Genomic DNA, 20,465 nt, shown 5'->3' with positions numbered 1-20,465 from the left:
ACCCAGGTACCCGTTTCTCTGATCCGATCTCTTTCTTTTATGATTTAATATTTATTTATACTTATATTTTACTTTATAATAATAATAATATTTTCCTTCCCGCCTCTTTCTCTCTCTCTTCCTTTCCGCCGTCCCGTCCCTCTTCTCTTTTCTTTCCGCCTCTTTGTCCCTCTTGTCGCCGTCCCGCCCTTAAGCCTTGAACCCCCTCTTAACTCTGTCCTTTGTTTCTTCCCGCCTAAGGTTGCCTGCGCAGTTCCACGCGCCAGACTCCTTACAAAGGAAGCCTGCGTGAAGACCATCTGTTGCGACACGCGAGGCGAACTGTCCCCGCAGCGCGCTAAGGATTATAGTTCTTCCCACGGCGCGCTAAGGATTGTGGTTCTTCCCGCGGTGCGCAAAGGTTGGTTCTGTCTGCCTTCGCGCTCACGCACTCTTGACCTTCTGTGTCAGCCTTCTCGCGCTAAACCCTTTGAGTCTTTTCTTCTGTTTAATCTAGCCGTTTACTTTTGTGATGTCTTATCTTCTGTGCTTTTGACCTAACCTGTCTTATGTCTGAAAAGCCACTTTTGGCGCAGCATGCGCACCAACCCCATTGGTTGACAGAAAAAGTGACTGACATTATCTTTTGAGATCTGCTTTACCATGCTTGACCAGTACCTTTATCTGACCATCCCATGCCTGTTTACTGTTCCCTGTCAGCTTTTCCTTTGTCCCCTGCAGCTGCCATATCTTTTGATATCTTTTGCTTTTGGAATCTTTTACTTTTTGGAGATCTTTTCCCCTTTTCTAGGGATTGTGTTCCCTAGGGTTTCCCTATAAATAATAATGCTATTTTCTTAACACTACACACACAAACACTTAAATCTCTTCCTTTGCTCTCTGCCGTTGTCCTCTGCCGTCTCCTCCCTTTGCTTTCGTCTTTTCTCCTGTTCTGCCCTGATTTCCGGTAATATATAATATATATATAATAATTTGTTAAAAGTTACTTATTAATAATGCTAACATATATTCAAGACTTAAAACAAATCATTAAAGCGATAATCTTTATTTATAGGTTAACTTGTGCTTGTTTAGAGTTGGTTCTTGCTTTATCTTTCAACGCATCTTTATCAAGTGAGTAATCTCGTACCTAATCCCTTTTTATTTTAAATGTTTTGGGATGTTCATGTGTTCGTACAAACTTGAGTCTTAAACTTGTTTATAAACTTTAGTCGCGCAGTATCCCATGTGTTGAGGACGTTTACTTGGCTGTTTATTTGTATGTGTGTATCATTAACCGCTTTGTTCGGCCTATTCCGTAGTTTTCATGGATCCATTAGATGAACACGGGAGACCTATCGTTTACGGTTTTCTTTGTTTACACTTGCACAGATGTTTTCTTGTTTTTGTGCTCATTTGGGAGCACTGATTGAACTATGAACTATGATCTATTTAGGCTTGGTCACAATCTGATTACACCCTTGTTAAACACCAGACATACACGTGTTGCGCGCAGTGATTATTGTTATCTATTATTATATAATTAAACTTGATTCCTCACCAACACGCAAGTGTTTGACGTTTATTTTAACACATGTTCAGGTTTGCTGTAGCTACATTTGGAGCTTGTGGACACGTAGGAAGTTTTCTTTATTTTGGACCTAGATTAAAATGTATCAAGACAAGTTATTGCTGTTCGAATATTATGATTTATAATATATTGATTTATGATGATTTATGTTATCTTGTGTCTACTTTGCGCGTGCGCGAATGAATGTATTTATTAAATATTGACACCCAATAGTGTCACGAGTAATGAAACAATATGTGGCGCCCCGATGTATAATCCGCCTTTGGTCGGGGTGTTACATCTATAGCATGTATAGGTCCATAGTCCTTAACCATGCTAGCACATCACACCATGTCTACGTCCAACAAAAGTTAGAGGGGTTTATCCTCATAACTTGAGGGATTTGCCAGGTCTCGTGTTAGACTCGTACACTATACGCACTTCTACTTGAACATATATATGTGCATTTCTATAATTCGAATCTTCACACATACACATACACAAGTATAACTGTATAAGTGTACATTTTAACATTCAAACAAACATACACATATACGAAAACATTCTCATATTATACATTTATGAATATGTTTGCGCACTTATTGTTAATTACTCGTTATTTATGAATATGCTCGCGCCTGCGCAGTATACGATTTTATGTTTTATTCCGCGATATTTCGATTTTTGTTGAATTTCGATTTTTATTGATTTTACTTACATATTCGTTTGTTGGATTTGAAAATCCGAAAAGTCATGGTGATACATGAATAGTTGATTTTCAATTTCCATTTACGATTATGTTCTGAGGTTGGAGACTTGAAAAGTCATGGTGATACATGAATTGTCAACCTCCAATACTCATTTTCTTGTATATTTTATATTGAAGATTGAAAAGTCATGGTGATACATGAATCGTCAATCTCCAATACTCGTTTGCTCATATATTTTAAATTGGGAATTCGGAAAGTCATGGTGATACATGAATTGTCGATTCTTGATTCGAATTTGTTACCTTTATTAAGTTTGCATTTAGGGTTATTTATTTTACTTTAACTTTTGACAGTAACTGACTCCGCGAAACCAAGCTTTTCGAGGTTATACTTTGCGCTAAAACCAAGATATTAACTAAAAATTAAAACTTTTATAGAATGCCTCCGCTATCAGCTCGCCATCTTAGGAAGAAAGAAGCCGCGCGCAGACGTTCGCTGCAACGTTCCCAGGAAATGGCCGCCGCAATAGCCCAAGCTTTGAGCCAAAACAATGCTAACACCTCTGGTTACAACATTAAGTCCTTTAACGCGGGTAACCCTCCAAAGTTCACAGGTCTTGAATGAGCCACCGTAATGCTCCAGTGGCTTGAGAAAATAGAAAACACTTTCCTCCACACCCAATGCCCCTCAGACAGACGAACCCTATATGCCTCCAGTGTCCTGGAAGCAAGGGCGCTTACATGGTGGAATGGAGTAGCTCATGCGCGTGGCGCAGAAGCTGCTACTAGCATGCTCTGGGAGGAATTTAAGGATCTCTTGACGCGAGAATTCTGCCCTCCCAACGAAGTTAAGCGCCTGGAGGAGGAATTTTGGAATCTTAAGCAATACAGTGGTGAAGCGCGCGAGTACGCGACGCGCTTCCATGAACTAAGCCTGCTTGTCCCTCACCTTGTTACCCCTTCCCGCCGAGCCATAGAGAAATTCCTTGGGGGTCTCCCCATGGAAATTCAAGATTCTGTATGGGCCAGAAACCCAGTAACCCTCCCTGACGCCATTGAGTTGGCCGCTGTGCTCAGCGACAACCATGTCAGAGCAGGAACCCTGTTCCTGCGGGGAGCTGAGAAGACCAAACCCACCAAGACTGCCCCTGAACCAACAGAAACCAAACCTGAACCCTCACACCATAACAACCCCAAACGTAGGCGCAGACAAGTCTATGCGCTTACCAGCCCGCCCATAGTCCAGCAACCCGCCTACCAACCTCTAGTATACGCCCCTCAACCCCTGTCAGCCTACCCAACTCCCCCTGTAGTCCACAACTATGCCCTAACCAATCCCGCACTCCCTGCCCCGCCAACTAAGAAACCTTACACAGGAACTCAACCCTTTTGCCCAACCTGTAGACTTCATCACCCAACCCAAACCCCGTGTCGACAATGTAACCGATGTGGCCGCGTTGGTCACTCTGCCGAGTTCTGTAGAGTCCCTCCCGTCAACCCAATCGCACAAACACCACCAACCTACCCGCAAAACCCTCAACCAGCATACCCTAATCCACGACCCAGGTCGTGCTTTAACTGCGGTGATCCCAGTCATTTCCGGAACGCGTGCCCGAGGCTACAAGTGCAAATTACCCAAGCGAATCCGGTGAACCAAATCTCGAACCAAGCGACGCGCGGACGAGCTTTTAACATAACCGCGCACCAAGCGCAAGCGAATAATGACGTAGTTAATGGTACATTTTTGCTTAACGGATTTTATGCTTCTGTACTTTTTGATACTGGCGCCGATAGAAGTTTTATCTCTCGCGCTTTTGAGCAGAAGCTTGCGCGACCACGCGATAACTTAAAAGGAAATTTTTCAGTTGAATTGGCTAATGGTGAAACTATTTTAATTAACTCCGTGATTAAGGATTGCACGCTTAACCTTAATGAAAACGATTTTCTAATCGACCTCATCCCCATGCCTCTTGGAAGTTTTGATGTTATCATTGGTATGGACTGGCTCTCGAAGAATCGCGCCGAAGTTATTTGCGCCAAGAAGATGATTCGCATACCTCGAGAAAATGGTGATCTTCATATCTACGGCGAGAAACCCTCCCGCGGTCTTAAACTTATGTCTTGCGCCGAAGCCCGAAGGCTCATGCGGAAAAGGTGTATTGCATTCTTAGCCCATGTGGTTAAACCTGCTGAAGAAAAGAAGCTTCGCGATATCCCTGTTGTGCGTGATTTCCCTGAAGTTTTTCCTGATGATCTTCCTGGTATCCCTCCCGCTCGTGAAGTCGAGTTTCGTGTTGATCTTGTCCCTGGTGCATCCCCCGTAGCTAAATCTCCTTACCGTCTTGCGCCCGCTGAAATGCAGGAATTGGCAAGTCAACTTCAAGAGTTGACCGCTAAAGGATTCATTCGCCCTAGCTCTTCGCCCTGGGGTGCTCCGGTGTTGTTCGTTAAAAAGAAAGATGGATCGTTTCGCATGTGTATCGATTACCGCGAGTTGAACAAACTCACCATTAAGAACCGGTATCCCTTACCGCGTATTGACGACCTCTTTGATCAACTCCAAGGTGCCTCTTGTTTTTCCAAGATTGATCTCCGCTCTGGCTATCACCAGTTGCGCATCCGCGATGAAGATGTTCCGAAGACTGCTTTTCGAACTCGTTATGGCCATTTTGAATTCTTGGTCATGTCCTTCGGTTTAACCAACGCACCCGCCGTTTTCATGGATCTAATGAATCGGGTGTGTAGGCCTTTCTTGGACCGATTTGTGATTGTGTTTATCGATGATGTTCTGGTGTATTCTAAGACCAAGGCCGAGCATGAGCAACATCTTCGGTTGGTGTTGCAAAAGCTTAAAGCCGAGCAGCTCTATGCTAAGCTTTCCAAGTGTGAATTTTGGTCTGATGAAGTACAGTTTCTTGGCCTTGTTGTGAACAAGATGGGTATTCATGTCGACCCATCCAAAGTTGAAGCAATCAAGAACTGGATTACGCCGACCACTCCTACCGAAATCCGTTCCTTTCTGGGCTTAGCTGGTTATTACCGGCGCTTCATTTCGAACTTCTCGAAGATCGCTTTACCTTTAACAGCTCTAACGCACAAAGGTAAACCGTATATTTGGGGCTCGAAGCAAGAAGAAGCCTTTCTAACGCTCAAGCGTTTGTTGTGTGAAGCTCCTGTCCTTGCGCTACCTGAGGGTAATGATGATTTTGTCGTGTACTGCGATGCCTCTAACCAAGGTCTCGGTTGTGTTCTTATGCAACGAGGCAAGGTTATCGCTTACGCATCGAGGCAACTCAAGGTTCACGAGAAGAATTATACAACTCACGACCTCGAACTAGGTGCAGTTGTTTTTGCCTTGAAGATCTGGAGACACTACCTTTATGGTACTAAGTGTATCCTCTACACTGACCATAAAAGCCTTCAGCATATCTTTGATCAGAAGGAACTTAACATGAGGCAACGCCGATGGAACGAACTCATCAGCGATTACGATTGTGAGATCCGGTATCATCCTGGTAAGGCTAATGTGGTAGCCGATGCGCTCAGTCGCAAACCCTGCCAGCTTAACTGTATCTTGCCGCGCACGCAGCTTCGCTTTGCGCCGATTCAGAGCAATCTGGAATCACGCATTCGTGACGCGCAGCGCGCATCCATCAGTAATGGTAACCTTCGCGCCGAGTTAGCGTGTGGCGCGGAAGCGCATTTTGTTCCTAATCTGAGTGGGATTCTCTGCTATCTTAATCGCATCTGGATTCCCTTTGATGAGAATCTTCGCGCTGATATCCTGAGTGAAGCACACAAATCTCGGTATTCCGTTCATCCTGGCGCTGATAAGATGTACAAGGATTTGCGCATTACTTATTGGTGGCCCGGTATGAAAAAGGATATTGCTGTGTTCGTAGCTAAATGCCTGACTTGTTCCAAGGTAAAAGCTGAACACCAACGCCCATCTGGTTTGCTCGAACAACCAGAAATTCCTGCGTGGAAATGGGAAGGTATAGCGATGGACTTTATTACCAAGTTACCTTTGACAGCAAGCAAACATGATAGCATTTGGGTAATAGTGGATCGTTTGACTAAGTCTGCTCACTTTCTGCCCATTCGTGAAAACTACCGTGTTGAGCAACTCGCGCAGCTTTATGTCAAGGAAATTGTCTGCCGCCATGGTACTCCTTTGAGTTTCATATCCGATCGCGATGGCCGTTTTATATCCCGCTTTTGGAAATCTCTCTAATCTGCGCTAGGAACTCGCTTGGACATGAGTACCGCATATCATCCTCAGACTGACGGACAGTCTGAGCGAACTATTCAAACTCTTGAGGATATGCTCCGATCTAGTGTTCTTGATTTTGGAGGTAATTGGGATTCACACCTACCTCTAGTCGAGTTCTCTTATAATAACAGCTATCATTCCAGTATCGGTATGGCCCCATTTGAAGCACTTTACGGTCGTAAGTGCCGCTCCCCGATTTGTTGGAGCGAAGTGGGTGAAGCTCAAATCACAGGACCCGAACTTGTTCAAGAGACAACCGATAAAATCGCCAAGATCCGTGATCATCTGCTGACTGCCAGAAGCCGACAGAAGAGTTACGCAGATCGCAAGCGAAAGCCTCTCGAATTTCAAGTTGGTGATCTTGTTCTCCTCAAAGTGTCGCCCTGGAAGGGTGTTGTCCGCTTTGGGAAGAAAGGTAAGCTTGCTCCTCGTTATGTTGGTCCATTCAAGATTCTCGCGCGTGTAGGAAAAGTTGCCTACAGACTAGACCTGCCGCCTGCGCTCAGCAATGTGCATCCAACGTTCCATGTTTCCAATCTCAAGAAGTGTTTAGCCGACGAGAACCTTCACATTCCACTTGATGAAGTTCAAGTTGATGAATCTATGCATTTCGTTGAGAAGCCTGTTGAGATTATGGATCGCGAGGTTAAGCAAACCAAGCGCAGTCGCATCCCTATCGTGAAAGTTCGCTGGGAGTCCAAGCGCGGAGCCGAGTTTACATGGGAAATGGAAGATCAAATGAAGATCAAGTACCCGCACCTGTTCTCTGCGCAACCTACTTCGAGATAAATTTCGGGACGAAATTTCTTAAAGTAGGGGAGACTGTGACATCTGCCCGACCCGACCCAGGTACCCGTTTCTCTGATCCGATCTCTTTCTTTTATGATTTAATATTTATTTATACTTATATTTTACTTTATAATAATAATAATATTTTCCTTCCCGCCTCTTTCTCTCTCTCTTCCTTTCCGCCGTCCCGTCCCTCTTCTCTTTTCTTTCCGCCTCTTTGTCCCTCTTGTCGCCGTCCCGCCCTTAAGCCTTGAACCCCCTCTTAACTCTGTCCTTTGTTTCTTCCCGCCTAAGGTTGCCTGCGCAGTTCCACGCGCCAGACTCCTTACAAAGGAAGCCTGCGTGAAGACCATCTGTTGCGACACGCGAGGCGAACTGTCCCCGCAGCGCGCTAAGGATTATAGTTCTTCCCACGGCGCGCTAAGGATTGTGGTTCTTCCCGCGGTGTGCAAAGGTTGGTTCTGTCTGCCTTCGCGCTCACGCACTCTTGACCTTCTGTGTCAGCCTTCTCGCGCTAAACCCTTTGAGTCTTTTCTTCTGTTTAATCTAGCCGTTTACTTTTGTGATGTCTTATCTTCTGTGCTTTTGACCTACCCTGTCTTATGTCTGAAAAGCCACTTTTGGCGCAGCATGCGCACCAACCCCATTGGTTGACAGAAAAAGTGACTGACATTATCTTTTGAGATCTGCTTTACCATGCTTGACCAGTACCTTTATCTGACCCTCCCATGCCTGTTTACTGTTCCCTGTCAGCTTTTCCTTTGTCCCCTGCAGCTGCCATATCTTTTGATATCTTTTGCTTTTGGAATCTTTTACTTTTTGGAGATCTTTTCCCCTTTTCTAGGGATTGTGTTCCCTAGGGTTTCCCTATAAATAATAATGCTATTTTCTTAACACTACACACACAAACACTTAAATCTCTTCCTTTGCTCTCTGCCGTTGTCCTCTGCCGTCTCCTCCCTTTGCTTTCGTCTTTTCTCCTGTTCTGCCATGATTTCCGGTAATATATAATATATATATAATAATTTGTTAAAAGTTACTTATTAATAATGCTAACATATATTCAAGACTTAAAACAAATCATTAAAGCGATAATCTTTATTTATAGGTTAACTTGTGCTTGTTTAGAGTTGGTTCTTGCTTTATCTTTCAACGCATCTTTATCAAGTGAGTAATCTCGTACCTAATCCCTTTTTATTTTAAATGTTTTGGGATGTTCATGTGTTCGTACAAACTTGAGTCTTAAACTTGTTTATGAACTTTAGTCGCGCAGTATCCCATGTGTTGAGGACGTTTACTTGGCTGTTTATTTGTATGTGTGTATCATTAACCGCTTTGTTCGGCCTATTCCGTAGTTTTCATGGATCCATTAGATGAACATGGGAGACCTATCGTTTACGGTTTTCTTTGTTTACACTTGCACAGATGTTTTCTTGTTTTTGTGCTCATTTGGGAGCACGGATTGAACTATGAACTATGATCTATTTAGGCTTGGTCACAATCTGATTACACCCTTGTTAAACACCAGACATACACGTGTTGCGCGCAGTGATTATTGTTATCTATTATTATCTAATTAAACTTGATTCCTCACCAACACGCAAGTGTTTGACGTTTATTTTAACACATGTTCAGGTTTGCTGTAGCTACATTTGGAGCTTGTGGACACGTAGGAAGTTTTCTTTATTTTGGACCTAGATTAAAATGTATCAAGACAAGTTATTGCTGTTCGAATATTATGATTTATAATATATTGATTTATGATGATTTATGTTATCTTGTGTCTACTTTGCGCGTGCGCGAATGAATGTATTTATTAAATATTGACACCCAATAGTGTCACGAGTAATGAAACAATATGTGGCGCCCCGATGTATAATCCGCCTTTGGTCGGGGTGTTACATCTATAGCATGTATAGGTCCATAGTCCTTAACCATGCTAGCACATCACACCATGTCTACGTCCAACAAAAGTTAGAGGGGTTTATCCTCATAACTTGAGGGATTTGCCAGGTCTCGTGTTAGACTCGTACACTATACGCACTTCTACTTGAACATATATATGTGCATTTCTATAATTCGAATCTTCACACATACACATACACAAGTATAACTGTATAAGTGTACATTTTAACATTCAAACAAACATACACATATACGAAAACATTCTCATATTATACATTTATCAATATAATAAAGTATATTAAATTCTTCAATTACGAGATAATTTGAATTGGATCTCTTTTATTGTTTGCGCTTTCAAATGTCATGAGCGACTATTAAAAATGAGCCATCTTATCTTATCTTACAATAATAATAAAAGAAAATGTTGAATCTTAGGTGTCAAACATACATTTCTCCTAATTCATAATCTCTCATCATTAATTCTAGTTATTCATGGGTCATGGGTCAAAACCATTTTGTCAAGTGGGTTATAATATATAGTGTGGATTTTATTCATTATTGAATTAAATTTCATTTCCATACTTGATGTTTGATCAATTACACAACTTTAATGCTTTTCTCTTGACGTTTCCATTAAAACCATGCTATTTTAGTACTTTTTGTTAACCACCCGTTTGTTTTTTTCCATTAAATCTACTTAAAATTAATTTATAAGTATTTTGAGAATCACAATTGAAATAAAAGATCTAATTTATTTTGATTATTTGACAAATCACGTGTAATACACGGGTTTAAAAGCTAGTTATATATAAACAGATATAGGTAAAAATGAGAGTTGATTCTCAAAAAAAATCATATTAGAGATGAAAGATATTAGAATTGATGATTTGCCATGGCAAACTGAGATAAATCGGGTTTGTTTATTTCGAGTTATTCTAAACTTCTAATAGATGGTAACTATTTTTATTGACAGGATGGTGATTTGATTTTGCATTATATGATTTTAGACAAAGTTGTTGATTGGGTTTAATATTTAAGTGGGGTTTAGATTGGTTATACACTTTTTATTGTGTGATTTGACTAATATTATTTATTTGCACTCCATAGCAGGAGGATCCATATTCCAACTGTATTTGGTACAAAGTAATAAATAAGAAGAAAAGTATTAAACTGTGCTGCAAACTAGTATCGATCCTAGTCCTCTAAGGATAGAGGCACGACACAGTCTCACTAAACTGAAGTGTCATTTTGTAAAAAACTAGGATTATGTGTTGATTACCATAATAATATTAATATATTTATAACAAACTGATAATTTTCATAACAACTAGTTATTTTTTATAACAAGTAAACAAATGCTAATCAACTTTTGATAAAAATTATCCAGCTAGTAATTAATTTGAATAATATTTACTATAACTACAAGTCTCGATATATAAAAATGAAAAAAATATCAAATGTGTTAATTTCTTCTTCTTCTTTTTAATAGCGATTGAAACTACCCACAATACCTAAGTGGGTCATCCTAAGACAAGATGTCAATCGTCGATATTAACTTTGACGTTTAAGCTCTGTATCACCCAAGAACCGATTAGTATAGGAAAACTCTCTTAAATCTTGTTTCGAACCTAAACCTCAAAGATCTAAATTTTAACCATCAGCCACATGCATTGGACCATATTCCACATGCAAGAGGATCCAATTTCCAAATGTATTTGGTACAAAGTAATAAATAAGAAGAAAAATATTAAGTTGTGCTGCAAACTAGTATCGATCCTAGTCCTTTAATGATAGAGGCATGACACAGTCTCACTAAACTGAAGTGTCATTTTATAGAAACTAGGATTAATGTGCGTAAGTTTTGTGCTTAAAATAAAATAACAGTAGTTTGAAGGAGATTACTTGCAATGTCATTGATTTTATAACAATTGAACTAGAACTAAATAATTTAACTGTGTTATGAAACAAGCATAATGTCAAAGCTATATGACAAAGAGATGTAGGGAGAAAGAGATAGTTCTCATTAATCAGGTGAGTCAAATACAATGAGAAACAATGGGATATCGGGATATTTATAGGAGAGGAATACTTGAAGAAGAAAGTAATATATATTATGTGTTGATTACCATAATATTAATATATTTATAACAAACCGATAATTTTCATAACAACCAGTTATCTTTTATAACAAGTAAACAAATGCTAATCAATTTTTGATAAAAATTATCCAGCTAGTCAAGGCCGGCCCAATAGTTTTATTGGGTCAAGCTAGGGCTTTAGGCCCCATAACTATGAAGGCCTCCAAATTTTTAAAAAGAAAACAATAAATATATTAGGTTTTTTGTTTGCTGACGATGTAAGTAACTTAAGTGAAGTCTGAAAGATTGGAACTGAAGTAACTATTTGGTACATTCCATGCACATTGATTTCACAACATTTATGAAACGCAAAGCGAATCAAGTGGATATGGAACTGAAGCGATTTGCTGGTCTAAGAGATTTTGGATTTGAATTGGTTTGTGGCATGTTGATTTATTGTTGAGGTTTGTTTATCTTTATCGCTTTATGCCTTTATTATCTATATATAATTTGGCAATTTTTAATCTTCCCAATTTAAGGTTGCTTTTACACTAGAAGTTTTGCCTTAATTCTTGCCCAATGTTTAATCTACTAGAATATGCTAATCTATTACTTTAATATTGAGATTATATCAATTATTTTTTTTTTTTTCACTACATTGTTATAGCTACTTGTTTCAATGTCATATCGACACCGAACTTACGAATCTGGTTATGCCAAAAAAATTAATAAATAAACAACATAAAAGGATGGCGCTGATTAACCACAAGAAGGTCCACAAAAACTACTAACAATGAACCTACAAATGACTTAAATCCTACAAATAACGAATCTACAAATTACGAACAACCTACAAACAATGAACCTAAAAACTTTGATTCTTTTTCAAATGTGCCTATAGAATTGGGTTAACTATTTATGTATCTGTTGCTTCTGCATAACGTAGCTTTTTTAAATTAAAATTGCTAAAAAATATTTTAAGATCTACAAGGTCAGAAGAAAGATTAAACGGTTAATCTCTTTTGTCGATTGGGAAGAATATTTTGACGAAATTGATTATGATTATTTCATAAAACAATTGTGTCAAATAAGGCTAGATAATATTTAATGTCACACGTAATTTAAAAAAGAAAATTTTGAACTCCTCCAACTATAAACTTTTTGGTTTATTATTACGGGTCTCAAATCCGGGTAAAGGAGGAGGGTTTATATTAAAATATATTTAAAAATGGCCCCCAACTTTATAGTTAGCTTGAGGCCTCTGAAAATCTTGGCCGCCACTTCAGCTAGTAATTAATTTGAATAATATTTACTATAACTACAAGTCTCGATATATAAAAATAAAAAAATACCAAATGTGTTTATTCCTTCTTCTTCTTCTTAATAGCGATTGAAACTATCTTCAATACCTAAGTGTGTCATCCTAAGACAAGATGTCAATAGTCGATATTAACTTTGACGTTTCAGCTCTATATCACCCAAGAACCGATTAGTATAGAAAAACTCTCTTAAGTCTTGTTTCGAACCTAAACCTCAAAGATCTAAATTTTAACCATCAGCCACATGCATTGGACCAGAAATTAAACAACATATAGAAAGAGTTTTCCTATACTAATCGGTTCTTGAATAAAATAGTAACTTTTATTATTAAAATTTGTTAACCATACTATCGGGTAGATAAAAGGATGCATTGGACCATATCTCTTATCAATAAGGACATGCATTGGACCAGAAATTAAACAGCATGTAGAAGATAGTATTATCTTCTAGATAAGTGATAAGGACCATTTAAGCGATAAGGACTTTTTAACCATCAGCCACATGCATTGGACCATTGAATAAAATAGTAACTTTTATTATTACAATTTGTTATTTAGGAAAGGTTAAATAAAAAAGTAAAAAAACATTTTGGTCTTTTTAAAACTCTTTTATTACTACGAATATAACTGCTCTTTTTCAAAACAAACAACAAATCTTATTAAAAAAATATGTGTTTTAAATAATTTTTCTAATATAAATTAGTATTCTTTTTAATGTACTTATAATAATTTTTCTATTAAAAATATCATAATTAAAAGTTTTTGTTAACTTTGTTTTCTCTATCATAAAACCTCTTTCCCATTAAAAAAAATTTAATAGGTTATTTTTTTGTATTTAAAACAATATTCGTTTGATAAAGAAAAGTTACAAAATATTTAAATTTGTTAAAAGTTTTTGCTTAGCAAAGAAAATCTTAAAAAACCCTTTTTTGATGTTTAAATGAAAATCATCTTTATTAAAAAAAATTAATAACATATTTTAAATTTGAGACTTTAAAAAATCAGGTTTTAAATAGTTTTTTTAAGAAACGGTTTCTAATATAAAGACTATACAATAGTGTTTTTAGAATTTACATGTTTTTTTAATTTCGTTTTACAGTTGAAGAAAATTAATTTTTTATATACTTAAAATCATATACATTTGTAAATTTAGAAGATTTATAAAGTGCATGCATCAAGGTTTTTTTATATGAGCTTAAAAATAAAGTAAATGTGCCATTTTGAGTGTTCAATTTTGAATAAAAACTTTTAATCTATAAGTTTGTAATATTAAAAGTTATAGCTGATTATTTTAATACTAAAAAAGTATTGCAATAATTATACTACATATAACTAACTGTTTTTCATAACAATCTGTTCCCAAAAACATTCTAATATAATATATACTTATCGCTTATCTAGAAGATAATACTATCGGGTAAAAAGTAAGGGCGATTCATGATTATATAAAAATATTATTTATTTTTCAAGCTAAATCAACATTACTTTTTAAAATAAAATGATAAAAGAGACAAAACATGGTCCATTTTGGTTTTATTCAATAAAATTAGGTGTGAAACACAAAAGGTTTATCAAAACACAACTTTGGTAAATATTTTCATTGAACACCTTTTTGGTAAATATTTTTTTCACCAACACTATTTTAGAAAAAGAAAAACTCTAACATAAGTTCATCTTTGTTTTAACCAACAAATTTGGGAGAGAGAGAAAATAAAAGCTTTGTTAAAAACACTATATTGGTAAATAGTTTTCAATGAACACTATTATGGTAAATACTTTTTACATCAACACCATTTTAGGAAAAAAAGTCCTCTTTATTAAATACAGAAGAAAATATTATAAGTAATAAATGCAAAAAACTAAGTAATAAATGCAAAGAATCATAAAGATAAGATATACGTTTATGAATATTAATTAAATATTAAATACGTTCACTATTATTATTAGAAAAGTAATACATAATTTATATGTTTGGGTGTATATATACGATACATCTATGTAGTATTGATAACACAGAAAACCAAAGCAAAAAGAATGAGGAGTACACAACAAACTTTGGTTTTATTTATGTTGATTGCCATCATGTTATCTGGTTAGATACTTTTTTCTGTTGCTTTTGATGTTCTACATGTTGTATTTTATCTAATGTTTGGTTATTCAAATTATTTTTGTTAAGGAATGTGGTTGGAAACTATGGCGTATGACTTATACTGCGTGTTAGGAACTCGTTGTTTCATTGCACCCAGAGGTTGCAGTTGGTGTAATGCTCTAGGCGCAATATGTCTTCCAGAGTGTCCTGCCCCCCGGTTCAAGATCTCATAAGGGGTCATGATTTTGAAGGAGAATCAAATCGTCTATAAGGAATTTCATAATTATTATATTTGAATAAATATTATAAGAAATGTTGTCACTTTTTTTTCCAAAAGTATATGAGATTAATGCAATATTTCTTTTTATAAATATTACTACGTGTTATACTGCTACTAATGATTAAAAAAATGGTAGACTAACATAAAGTTATATAAACTTAATTCATGTCATGTCATGTCATGTAATATAATAAGGTTGATTAATATGTGCAAGTTAATACATACAATTTTTTGAAGTATAAAGTCTAAAATATATTAAAACTTACATGTTAACTTGAAATTACTTGGCGATAAATAAAAAATGAAAAAAGAAAAAAAATATTGTGAAATATAACTTGTATAAAATCTCTTTTATACGACCCCAAGTTTTGTTATAACTTGTAGGGTTGACTGTGAGGTTACGAATGTCATGTACGATTACTATAAATGATCCTAGCAATAAACTAAAATAGATATTTTGAGATGCGATCAATCGGATTCGGATTTGAGATGATCAATATTAGAATTGTTGAGTTTTCAAATGATGATTTGAGATAAATTGGGTTTGTTGATTTCTAGTTTCTGTTCTAAACTTCTAATCGATCATAAATATTTTTAAAAAGGACTGTGATTTGATTGTGTTGCTATTATGATCTTATACTGATTTGTTAATTACGTTTATCGTTTCAAGTGGTTAACTGGGTATAAATTAGCTATACACTCTTTATTGGGTTATTAGGCTAAAATCTATTTTTTCTGCCTTGTGCTTGTTAGTATGAGCATCTATATTCCAAGTGTATTCTATATAAAAAAAACAATAATAACGACTAAAATATTAAATTGCACCGCAACCTAGTTTCGAACGCGGACCTCTACTGATAGAAACAAAATTTTTGACACATTTTTAATGTTATTTAACTAATTTTAAAAGTTAATGTAAATCTGGTTAACATCAGTTGAACAGTTTAATTTCTATAATAAGGGATGCAAACGAGCCAAGCTATTCGAGCTCGGATCAATACAAGCTTGAAACAATTCGTCAAGCCTGAGCCTAAAAAAAGCTTGTTTAGTTATCGTTGAGTCTTGTACGAGAAGCTCGTTTAGCCTTATCGAGTCTTAATGAAAATTGTATTTTTTTTTTAAATTATCCTTGTGTAATAATTTTCCATCACACACGAGAGTTCGAGCTCGTTTAAGGCGAAAAGATGACTATATGTCCATATATAACAAAATAATCCCCATAAAGCTGAACAATACTTTTTTTTTATATTAGTTTTGTAACTTTGTTTTCTGTATTATGATTAGCGAAAACGACCATAGCATATCAGACAAATTCATTCTTAGGTTCGTTGAACAATTCAAGAGATATTTTCATAATATATATATTTTGAAAGGAGTACGACATAAAATTATAAAAACTGACTCATATTTGTATAATAACTAACTTATTTGTTGAAAGAAAGGAGTATTGAGTTATTTAACTCAATTCTGTTTCCTTAAATGTTGAAAGAAACCATGGTTTTGACTTTTGACCCATGGTTTTGATGTTACGCTTAGGACATTAACTATATAATTATATCTAATTCGGATATCTAGACGCAAGAAGGCATATAATTAAATTCTACAGTTTTCATATGCTAATTTGTTAGACATCAATCAGAAAAATTAATATTACTCACGTTATTATATATTATATGGTCAGAGAAGAATTTGCTGCTTAAATCTCAGCCATAGAAATTATGTAACATTAAATCTCAGCCATGGAACCTCACTTGAACGGCAGTTTAGGGCGGTTCCACTTGTTATTCATACGCTCACGTCCTCCCACCTCCTAAAGCCATTCTTTATATTTTAATGCAATATCCCAAATCAAGAGCCTTCGTTCTCAAGCCTAGACTATTAATCTGATCGCTGGCGAATTGTTTAACGGGGTAGGCTGAAGTTGGAGTATAGCCTGCAAGTCGCTCCGACATGGACCTCGTCGATAGTTTCTTATCCTGGGCTAGAATATATAAATCGGGTGATTATAACTCTTCACTTAATTGTTGCAGGGGTGAGTTAGCCTCTGTTATGTCGAAGATTTGTAGAACGCTCCAATTGACGACGGGTCGAAGCACAAGGTAATTGATTGCACGCGTTTTTCTAATTTGATGAAAAATTGTTCGTGGTCTCTGTTGAATCATCAATTAAGTTTAATTCATGGTCGTCTAATTTTGATTTTATACTCACAATTTCTTGCTTATTTGCTTTCGGTTTGCCTTTGGACTATGTAGATTCCTGGAGAGTGAACAATGCCTTTGAAATTGAATATTTTGTTGTAAGTTATATGGATTCTAATTATTATTTGTAGCCTATTTCAGGATTAAGGATTCATGTTGGTTGGAAGAGATGCCTTTGTCTTCCCGTTATCGTTTTTATTCAATATAACCAAACATGAGAAAATCGATTTCAAGGCAGCAGTTATGTTACTTTATTTAGATGTGGCAATTTTTATATGGGTCGATTTGGGTTGTTTCATCCGTAACAGGTAAACCCAACCCATAGTTAAATTTTACCTGCTTTGATGTTTAACCGAACTCACACATTTTTCCACATCTACACTATGATGATATTGACTTACTAACCTGGAGCTTAAAGTACTTTTAGTGCAGTATTCCAAAACGGTCACAAATTGTTTTCCTGGTCCTATGCTTAAGCTTTGATAATATCTTACCTAATTTTATCAAAAAAAAATTTCTGTTTATCGTGCAGGTTCGCTAATGACAGCTAATGTAATACCCCAACATAACAAAACACACTATCCAGTATGTATATATTAGTAAACAGAGTCATGTAGTTATTAGTAAAGTTGGTGCATATTAGGACAATGGTAAGTTAGGTATTGATGGTTGTGTAATTATCAGTGAACTCCGTTATGTAATACAAGATCATAAAACGTTAATCACGACATTGCTGTTTTTCATTGATTGTTTTCACACTTGCATTGATCGGTTTTCTTTTACTTTTGGATTTTGTCATGGGCTGCATATGTGAACTCTTTTTTTATTCAAGGTAATTTCATATTGAATATATACAGTTAAACTTACAACATCTTTAGTCTCTTTTTTTTTTTTTTAATATTTTTATTTTTATTTTATCCACATGTGTAATTTTGAGAAAACAGAAGTTGCTTTCATTATGCATATCATGAACTTGATTTCAAATATACAAGTTAATATATCATATGTTCACTTACATTTAAACCTGTTCTTGAGATTAATAATATATTTTACTTGGTGTTACAGTTATAAGAATTTGGATTAGCTACTTGGACTTCTGTCCCTATGGTTTGGGTAAGTTTTTATCAAAGCTTTGTATGCATATTTGTTTTAGTTGGTTGGAGATTGTGATGTATAATGTTTTTATTTTGTATTATGAGAATTTGGCTCCTGAATATTTTCAACGTGGGAAAGTACCCTATTTAGTTTGCTCAAAATATGTTTTTTTATTACTTTTAAGGTCAAAATTACAATAATTAGTAACAATTTTGATCTCTAAAGTCAACATGTAACTCTTCTTGTGATATACATTTGTTTGATTAATACTATGTGCTATAATGTTATACTTCTCGAGTTCTCGATACATAAAAAAGTTTTTGAAATCAATTAGGATGCTAGGTGAAAATATGTTTGTAATAAGGTTAGAAAAATTTGGTTTGGGTTGGTAGGTGAACATCAAGTAGAGGAACATAACATGTAATTTGTAAAGTAGCCATTGTTATTCATCTAACTGGATTGAAGGGTGTCTGAATATTTCAGAAAAGTCAAATTTAGGTGTTTTTGATGTTACAATAACCATTTTGACGCGTTACCAAGGTAATTTTGTTTGACTAAAAAAGTCTGGTGAAGTAAGGAATTGCCGGGATTCGGTGAGCATGCCCTCCACTGTAAGGAATTACCGGGATTCAAGTATCGTCATGACTGGGTTAGAGATGTGTTATGGGATGTGCTTAGACGTTGCCGGGATCTCAGCCAAGAAAGAGGTACCTGTTAACTTTTTGACTGATCCGCGTGAGGGAAGCCCTGCGTCCTGCAGATGTTCTTGTGTTTAGTTAGGCAGGGGGTAAGCATGCGTGTGTTGACCTCACTGGGGTGTCGCCGTTGGTGGGGCTGAGAGACAGTGGCTTCGTACCGAGACAGGCGGTTTTGAGAGCGGAGTCTAGGCAGGTTGCTAAGCATGAGAAATTGTGTTTGGAGAATCAGCACGTGTTCATTCCATTTGCCTTCGACACTTTTGGATCCCTAGCTCCCTAGGCGGTTCGCTTCTTGGAGCGGGTGCAGAAGGTGGTCCACAGTGACTCGCAGAGCCCGAGGTATTTAGTAGAATAGGCTTTGCTATTCAAAAGGGGATAGCGGCGCAGCTTGTTGCTCGCTTACCCATTATCCAGATGTAGTTCGGTTTGTGTTATATATAAAAGGATCAATATTTTCTAAAAAAAAAAGGTGAAGTAGAAATATAAGGGTAGAGACATCAGTTTGCTTTTCAATTGGTTAAAGGGGCAGCTTAGGGATATGGAAATTTGTATTGCATCTTGATGTTAATAATGTTGCAAAAGTATACGACCCATTCACAAAACATAAATTACATAGTGAAGTAAGAAACAAACCCATAAATATCAATTAACACATCAAAATATACTTAATTTATGTAGTCATTATATTTCCGTGCTGATTTTCCCGTCCATCGGACGGGTAAAGTACTAGTTTAAATGGTTATATCTAGGTCATATGCATTCACTTACTACAACTATGGTTTATTTATTATGCTTTGTATTTATTTAAAATGACATATAACTCATCTAGGTTCTTAATTTAACTTTTTAGAAAGATCAATATGGGCCTAATTAAACAAAGCTCAAGGCTCACCAAACCTACCAAAATTTTCTGATACGCAGTAACTAGAGATGTACAAAACCGGCTTTTCTAACTGAACCGGTTTGGTTTTTGCATATTCCAAGCCGGTTTAAGCATAGAACTAGCCAAACCGGTATTATTGAAAAAAACCTAAACCGCTATATTTACCGACAGCTTGGGTCAGTTTTTCAGTCAGCCAGTTCTAAACCAGCTTTTTTGTACACCTCTAATGGCAACTTACTGATGACATCTTCTTTATGGCTTTCTAGGTGTCAAATCTTTTTGAGGGTTTGCAAAATCTCATGAAATAGTCAAAATTTAATGGGGAGCTCGGGATTTAATCGCTTATATGTCAAAGAAAATTATAAGATGTGGGCGTTAAAACACCTATGTTCACCCGTGATAACGGCTATACTTTTTTTTTCATCAACAAGTCGTTGCTAAGATGTCTATCATCCAAAACCCAATTTTGATTCCAGTAAAAAACCAGTTGAAGTAAAAAATATCCAATCACATTTATAACAATTCTTTAAATGTAACAATTTAAAGTTGAAATATTGGATTATAATAATCTAAGCTTTGGCCTATTGGCCGATATTAATC

Source organism: Bidens hawaiensis, unplaced genomic scaffold (genome assembly GCF_021521415.1).
Source record: "Bidens hawaiensis isolate Kalapana, Puna unplaced genomic scaffold, B.hawaiensis_p1.1 tig00028303_1, whole genome shotgun sequence".
Classification (NCBI taxonomy): domain Eukaryota; kingdom Viridiplantae; phylum Streptophyta; class Magnoliopsida; order Asterales; family Asteraceae; genus Bidens; species Bidens hawaiensis.
This window is presented reverse-complemented; position numbering follows the sequence as displayed.